This window comes from Vulpes lagopus, chromosome 6 (genome assembly GCF_018345385.1).
Source record: "Vulpes lagopus strain Blue_001 chromosome 6, ASM1834538v1, whole genome shotgun sequence".
Classification (NCBI taxonomy): domain Eukaryota; kingdom Metazoa; phylum Chordata; class Mammalia; order Carnivora; family Canidae; genus Vulpes; species Vulpes lagopus.
Window position 1 is genome coordinate 75142850 of NC_054829.1, and position 8906 is coordinate 75151755.

General features: G+C 44.5%; 1 pseudogene; it reads right to left on the reverse strand.

Annotated features, from left to right (window-relative positions):
• Nucleotides 1-1421: 1421 nt before the first annotated feature.
• Nucleotides 1422-1979, reverse strand: LOC121492637 (annotated as a pseudogene).
• Between the last annotated feature and the right edge of the window lie 6927 nt (nucleotides 1980-8906).

Genomic DNA, 8906 nt, shown 5'->3' on the forward strand with positions numbered 1-8906 from the left:
ACTGGCTGTTATAATATATGTTGGCAAATCGAAATCCAATAAATATGTACCCAAAACTTGGTTTATATATACAAGGGGATATTACACAGCTGTCAGAAATGATGAATAAGATGAAATAACATTTCTTTCAACATGGGTGGCACTGGAGGTATTAAGTTGAGAGAAATTAATCACAGAATGGCAATGCTATGGTCTCATTCATATGTGGAATATAGGAAATACTGAAAGAGACCATCATGGAAGGAGTGAAACTTAGTGGGGTAATATTACAGAGGAAGACAAATCATGAGAGACACTTAACTCTGGGGAAAAAACACTGAGGGTCGCTGGAAGAGAAGGAGAAGGGGATGGGGGAACTGGGTGTTTGGAGTTAAGGAGGGCACATGATGTGATGAGCACTGAGTGTGTAGTAAATATTGGTAAATTCAATTTAAACAAAGAAAAAAAATGACTTTAGCCTGTCCCAACTCCTGGAACATCGTACATGGACTGGATGGATCAAACAACAGACACTCATTCTCACAGATCTGGAATCTGGAATGTCTGAGGTCCAGGTGCAGGCAGATGTGGTGCCTGGAGGGCACCCACGTCCTAGCCCATCCTTTCTCCATCACCTCACATGGGGTCAGAATGCAGGGTGCTTTCCCAGTCCTGGTATATTAGGGCCCCGATCAAATCATGAGGCTGCACCTCCTGACCTAAGTGCTCCTCTGGGGCACCTCCACCTCCCCAAATCCCATGGAGCAGGATCCTGTCCCCAGCACTGACCCACAACACACACCTAAGCTAGTTACCTCCCTGGCACGATCCAGGCATTTATGACATAATGAGAGGCCTGCCTGGCTCTCATCGGATGTAAAGGTGAAGGTATTTAAAGCTTACACTCTTGTGATTGTGTGCGTGTGAGTGAACTCAGAGTCCACCTCCCTACCATGTCATGCTGGGAATTTTTCTCCCTCCCAGGCCGTTATTAACATTTTTGTAGAATGTCTCTATTCACTTGTGTTGAATGGAGATTACTGAATACCATGATGTGCAAGAGAACAGTTATCATGGGGTCCTGTGATCCAAAGAGAGTACCAATACGACTCATGAAAATGTTCAGATGACATGAATGGAGTTATTTTTAATTGATTAATACTTCAGGTCAGGGAAAGTTAAGTACAATTAAGTGCAAGTGCTATAGTGGAATTCTATAAGAAAGAGAATGAATAGGTAAACACACAACCAAGTGTTCAGAGAGACTCCCAGGGGGAAACTGCTCCTTGGAGAGGAAGCCCAGACCCTGACAGGAAACCTGCCCAGAACCTCCATCTGCACCTGCTCCTGGGCCTTCAAGACAAAAGCGGTGAAGAGTGCGCACCCCCTGGTGGTCCCAATCCCCTTCTACAGGGAGGTTTCTGTCTGGGCTCACACTGAGGTCACCACACTGTGTCCTTCACACAGTAATACATGGCCGTGTCCTCGGCTCTCAGGCTATTCATCTGCAGATACAGCGTGTTCTTGGCATTGTCTCTGGAGACGGTGAATCGGCCCTTCACAGCGTCTGGGAGCTTGTGCTACTTCCACTACTGGTAATTTCTGCAACCCACTGCAGCCCCTTCCTGGAGCCTGGCAGACCCAGATCATGGCATAGCTACTGAAGGTGAATCCAGACGCCACACAGGAGAGTCTCAGGGATGCGCCAGGCTTCACCAGGTCTCCCCCAGACTCCAACAGCTGCACCTCACCCTGGACACCTGCAGACACAAGACATCCTGGTCAGAAAATGGTCCCACATCCCCTGTTTCTCTCACTCACCCGCACTCACATTCTCAAGGTACCTTGTTCTCCATGAATTACCTTTTAAAATAGTGACAAGGAAAAAAAAAATAAAAAAAAATAAAATAGTGACAAGGAAAACCCAGCTGAGCACAGACTCCATGGTGGTTTGTCTGTGTTGTCTCCTGAGATCTGAATGGTGTCACCTGGGGATCTTGGGGCTGGGACTCCTCTGCAGCTTTAGGGTCTGGGCTGGGCTGGTCTAATCAGTAAAGGGAGGGCCCGATTTGCATTTCCTCTGACTATATAGTCAGCTCCAGTCTTAGATTCAATTCTTTACAAGTTACATACAAGCATTACTTCACAACCGTAGATCACTTTCTTTTGGTGGCACAATGAATTTATGATTTTCTAAACCATCAATGTATTTATCTTCACATTTCTGTGCCTTTTTGAAAGTCTCTCATTAATATAGTTCATTTTCAAAGAGCATTTTCTCTCCTTAATGAAGTGTAATCATAAATATTTATTTTTGATTCCAGTGTAAAGGGAATGTTTTGTTTATTTTATACAGAAAATTGGTTGTTAGTGTGTAGAAATTAACTTTATGGTCTATTTTGATTTGATATCCTGAATTTTCCCTGAGTTCATTACTTACTTTTAAATGTTTTTGTTGGGGGAGGGGCAAGATGGCGGAGGAGTAGGGTCTCCAGGTCACCTGTCCTCAACAAATTACCTAGAAAACCATCCAATCATCCTGAAAACCTACGAATTCGGCCTGAGATTTAAAGAGAGACCAGCTGGAACGCTACAGTGAGAAGAGTTCGCGCTTCTATCAAGGTAGGAAGACGGGGAAAAAGAAATAAAGACACAAAAGGCCTCCAAGGGGGAGGGGCCCCGCGAGGAGCCGGGCTGAGGCCGGGGCGAGTGTCCCCAGGACAGGAGAGCCCCGTCCCGGAGGAGCAGGAGCTGCACCAACCTTCCCCGCGGAAAGGGGCTCCCCGGGAATTGGAGCAGGATCCCCAGAAAGGCGGGGACGCCCTCGGGCTCCCTGGGACAGTAACAGAGGAACTGCGCCCCGGAGAGTGCGCCGAGCTCCCTAAGGGCTGCAGCGCTCGGCGGGACCCGGAGCAGCTCGGAGGGGCTCGGGCGGCGGCTCCGCGGAGGGGGCTGCGGGGCTCCGGGAACAGCTCAGCCCTGGCGGCTCGGGCGGAGGAAGAAGCTCCGCGCGGAGGGGGCGGCGCGGCTCCGGGAACAGCTCGGAGGGGCTCGGGCGGCGGCTCCGCGGAGGGGGCTGCGCGGCTCTGGGAACAGCTCAGCGGCGGCGGCTCGCGCAGAGGAAGAAGCTCCGCGCGGAGGGGGCTGCGCGGCTCCGGGAACAGCTCGGAGAGGCTCGGGCGGCGGCTCCGCGGAGGGGGCTGCACCGCCGGGAGCGCGAATCCAACAGCGCAGGCCCCGGAGCACAGGGCGCCGGGACACAGCCCAGGATCCGGCCTCCCCCGGGACAGGCAGAGGCCGGGAGGGCCCAGGACAGCAAGGACGCTCCTGCCTGGAACTGAGCAGATCAGCGGCCCCGCCCCGGAGCCCCCAGGCCCTGCAGAAGGAGAGCCCCGGAGCTACTGCGGGGGCTGGATCCAGGGTCCCAGAGCTGCCCCCGCCACTGTGGCTTCCTCCCGGGGCCTCACGGGGTCAACAACCCCCACCGAGCCCTGCACCAGGCAGGGGCAGAGCAGCTCCCCCAAGTGCCAACACCTGAGAATCAGCACAGCAGGCCCCTCCCCCAGAAGACCAGCGAGACGGACCAGTTCCAAGGGAAGTCAAGGGACTTAAACTACACAGAATCGGAAGATACTCCCCCGTGGTTTTTTTTGTTTTTTGTTTTTTTGTTTTTGTTTTTGTTTTTTTTTTTTGTTTGTTTGTTTTGTTTTGTGCTTTTTTTTCTCTCTTTCTTCTTGATTTATGATTGCTTCCCCCACCCCCCCTTTTTTCTTTTTTCTCCTTTCTTTCTTTTTCTTTCTTTTTCTTCTCTTTTTCCCCTATTTTTTTCTTCTTTCTCTTTTTTCTTTTTCTCTTTTCTTTCCTTCTCTCTCTTTTTCTCCTTTTCCCAATACAACTTGTTTTTGGCCACTCTGCACTGAGCAAAATGACTAGAAGGAAAACCCCTCAAAAAAAAGAATCAGAAACAGCCCACTCTCCCACAGAGTTACAAAATATGGATTACAATTCAATGTCAGAAAGCCAATTCAGAAGCACTATTTTACAGCTACTGGTGGCTCTAGAAAAAACCATAAAGGACTCAAGAGACTTCATGACTGCAGAATTTAGATCTAATCAGGCAGAAATTAAAAATCAATTAAATGAGATGCAATCCAAGCTAGAAGTCCTAACGACGAGGCTTGACGAGGTGGAAGAACGAGTGAGTGACATAGAAGACAAGTTGATGGCAAAGAGGGAAACTGAGGAAAAAAGAGACAGGCAATTAAAAGACCATGAGGATAGATTAAGGGAAATAAATGATAGCCTGAGGAAGAAAAACCTATGTTTAATTGGGGTTCCCGAGGGCGCGGAAAGGGACAGAGGGCCAGAATATGTATTTGAACAAATCCTAGCTGAAAACTTTCCGAATCTGGGAAGGGAAACAGGCATTCAGATCCAGGTAATAGAGAGATCCCCCCCTAAAATCAACAAAAACCGTTCAACACCTCAACATTTAATAGTGAAGCTTGCAAATTCCAAAGATAAGGAGAAGATCCTTAAAGCAGCAAGAGAAAAAAAGTCCCTGACTTTTATGGGGAGGAATATTAGGGTAACAGCAGACCTCTCCACAGAGACCTGGCAGGCCAGAAAGGGCTGGCAGGATATATTCAGGGTCCTAAATGAAAAGAACATGCAACCAAGAATACTTTACCCCGCAAGGCTTTCATTCAAAATGGAAGGAGAGATAAAGAGCTTCCAAGACAGGCAGGAACTGAAAGAATATGTAACCTCCAAACCAGCTCTGCAAGAAATTTTAAGGGGGACTCTTAAAATTCCCCTTTAAGAAGAAGTTCAGTGGAACAATCCACAAAAACAAGGACTGAATAGATATGATGACACTAAACTCATATCTATCAATAGTAACTCTGAATGTGAACGGGCTTAATGACCCCATCAAAAGGCGCAGGGTTTCAGACTGGATAAAAAAGCAGGACCCATCTATTTGCTGTCTACAAGAGACTCATTTTAGACAGAAGGACACCTACAACCTGAAAATAAAAGGTTGGAGAACCATTTACCATTCAAATGGTCCTCAAAAGAAAGCAGGGGTTGCCATCCTTATATCAGATAAATTAAAATTTACCCCGAAGACTATAGTGAGAGATGAAGAGGGACACTATCTCATACTCAAAGGATCTATCCAACAAGAGGACTTAACAATCCTCAATATATATGCCCCGAATGTGGGAGCTGCCAAATATTTAAACCAATTAATAACCAAACTCAAGAAATACCTTGATAATAATACACTTATACTTGGTGACTTCAATCTAGCTCTTTCTACCCTGGATAGGTCTTCTAAGCACAATATCTCCAAAGAAACGGGAGCTTTAAATGATACACTGGACCAGATGGATTTCACAGATATCTACAGAACTTTACATCCAAACTCAACTGAATACACATTCTTCTCAAGTGCACATGGAACTTTCTCCAGAATAGACCACATACTGGGTCACAAATCGGGTCTGAACCGATACCAAAAGATCGGGATAGTCCCCTGTATATTCTCAGACCATAATGCCTTGAAATTAGAACTTAATCACAACAAGAAATATCGAAGGACCACAAACACGTGGAGGTTAAGGACCATCCTGCTAAAAGATGAAAAGGTCAACCAGGAAATTAAGGAAGAATTAAAAAGATTCATGGAAACTAATGAAAATGAAGATACAACCGTTCAAAATCTTTGGGATGCAGCAAAAGCAGTCCTGAGGGGGAAATACATCGCAATACAAGCATACATTCAAAAACTGGAAAGATCTCAAATTCAAAAGCTCACCTTACACATAAAGGAACTAGAGAAAAAGCAACAAATAGACCCCAGCCCCAGCAGAAGAAGAGAGTTAATTAAAATTCGAGCAGAACTCAATGATATCGAGACCAAAAGAACTGTGGAACAGATCAACAGAACCAGGAGTTGGTTCTTTGAAAGAATTAATAAGATAGATAAACCATTAGCCAACCTTATTAAAAAGAAGAGAGAGAAGACTCAAATTAATAAAATCATGAATGAGAAAGGGGACATCACTACCAACACCAAGGAAATACAAACGATTTTAAAAACATATTATGAACAGCTGTATGCCAATAAATTAGGAAATCTAGAAGAAATGGACGCATTCCTGGAAAGCCACAAACTACCAAAACTGGAGCAGGAAGAAATAGAAAACCTGAACAGGCCAATAACCAGGGAGGAAATTGAAGCAGTCATCAAAAACCTCCCAAGACACAAGAGTCCAGGGCCAGATGGCTTCCCAGGGGAATTCTATCAAACGTTTAAAGAAGAAATCATACCTATTGTACTAAAGCTGTTTGGAAAGATAGAAAGAGATGGAGTACTTCCAAATTCGTTCTATGAGGCCAGCATCACCTTAATTCCGAAACCAGACAAAGACCCCACCAAAAAGGAGAATTACAGACCAATATCCCTGATGAACATGGATGCAAAAATTCTCAACAAGATACTAGCCAATAGGATCCAACAACACATTAAGAAAATTATTCACCATGACCAAGTAGGATTTATCCCTGGGACACAAGGCTGGTTCAACACTCGTAAAACCATCAATGTGATTCATCATATCAGCAAGAGAAAAACCAAGAACCATATGATACTCTCATTAGATGCAGAGAAAGCATTTGACAAAATACAGCATCCATTCCTGATCAAAACCCTTCAGAGTATTGGGATAGAGGGAACTTTCCTCGACATCTTAAAAGCCATCTACGAAAAGCCCACAGCAAATATCATTCTCAATGGGGAAGCACTGGGAGCCTTTCCCCTAAGATCAGAAACAAGACAGGGATGTCCACTCTCACCACTGCTGTTCAACATAGTTCTGGAAGTCCTCGCCTCAGCAATCAGACAACAAAAAGACATTAAAGGCATTCAAATTGGCAAAGAAGAAGTCAAACTCTCCCTCTTCGCCGATGACATGATACTCTACATAGAAAACCCAAAAGCCTCCACCCCCAGATTGCTAGAACTCATACAGCAATTTGGTAGCGTGGCAGGATACAAAATCAATGCCCAGAAATCAATGGCATTTCTATACACTAATAATGAGACTGAAGAAAGAGAAATTAAGGAGTCAATCCCATTTACAATTGCACCCAAAAGCATAAGATACCTAGGAATAAACCTAACCAAAGAGGTAAAAGATCTATACCCTAAAAACTATAGAACACTTCTGAAAGAAATTGAGGAAGACACAAAGAGATGGAAAAATATTCCATGCTCATGGATTGGCAGAATTAATATTGTAAAAATGTCAATGTTACCCAGGGCAATTTATACGTTTAATGCAATCCCTATCAAAATACCATGGACTTTCTTCAGAGAGTTAGAACAAATTATTTTAAGATTTGTGTGGAATCAGAAAAGACCCCGAATAGCCAGGGGAATTTTAAAAAAGAAAACCATAGCTGGGGGCATCACAATGCCAGATTTCAGGTTATATTACAAAGCTGTGGTCATCAAGACAGTGTGGTACTGGCACAAAAACAGACACATAGATCAATGGAACAGAATAGAGAACCCAGAAGTGGACCCTGAAATGTACGGCCATCTAATATTCGATAAAGGAGGAAAGACTATCCATTGGAAGAAAGACAGTCTCTTCAATAAATGGTGCTGGGAAAATTGGACATCCACATGCAGAAGAATGAAACTGGACCACTCTCTTTCACCATACACAAAGATAAACTCAAAATGGATGAGAGATCTAAATGTGAGACAAGATTCCATCAAAATCCTAGAGGAGAACACAGGCAACACCCTTTTTGAACTTGGCCACAGTAACTTCTTGCAAGATACATCCACGAAGGCAAAAGAAACAAAAGCAAAAATGAACTATTGGGACTTCATCAAGATAAGAAGCTTTTGCACAGCAAAGGATACAGTCAACAAAACTAAAAGACAACCTACAGAATGGGAGAAGATATTTGCAAATGACATATCAGATAAAGGGCTAGTTTCCAAAATCTATAAAGAACTTATTAAACTCAACACCAAAGAAACAAACAATCCAATCATGAAATGGGCAAAAGACATGAAGAGAAATCTCACAGAGGAAGACATGGACATGGCCAACATGCACATGAGAAAATGCTCTGCATCACTTGCCATCAGGGAAATACAAATCAAAACCACAATGAGATACCACCTCACACCAGTGAGAATGGGGAAAATTAACAAGGCAGGAAACAACAAATGTTGGAGAGGATGCGGAGAAAAGGGAACCCTCTTACACTGTTGGTGGGAATGTGAACTGGTGCAGCCACTCTGGAAAACTGTGTGGAGGTTCCTCAAAGAGTTAAAAATAGACCTGCCCTACGACCCAGCAATTGCACTGTTGGGGATTTACCCCAAAGAGTCAGATGCAATGAAACGTCGGGACACCTGCACCCCGATGTTTCTATCAGCAATGGCCACAATAGCCAAACTGTGGAAGGAGCCTCGGTGTCCATCGAAAGATGAATGGATAAAGAAGATGTGGTTTATGTATACAATGGAATATTACTCAGCAATTAGAAACGACAAATACCCACCATTTGCTTCAACGTGGATGGAACTGGAGGGTATTATGCTGAGTGAAATAAGTCAATCGGAGAAGGACAAACAGTGTATGTTCTCATTCATTTGGGGAATATGAATAATAGTGAAAGGGAATATAAAGGAAGGGAAAAGAAATGTTGGGAAATATCAGGAAGGGAGACAGAACATAAAGACTCCTAACTCGGGGAAACGAACTAGGGGTGGTGGAAGGGGAGGAGGGCGGGTGTTGGAGGGGAATGGGTGACGGGCACTGAGGTGGACACTTGACGGGATGAGCACTGGGTGTTTTTCTGTATGTTTGTAAATTAAACACCAATAAAAGTTAATT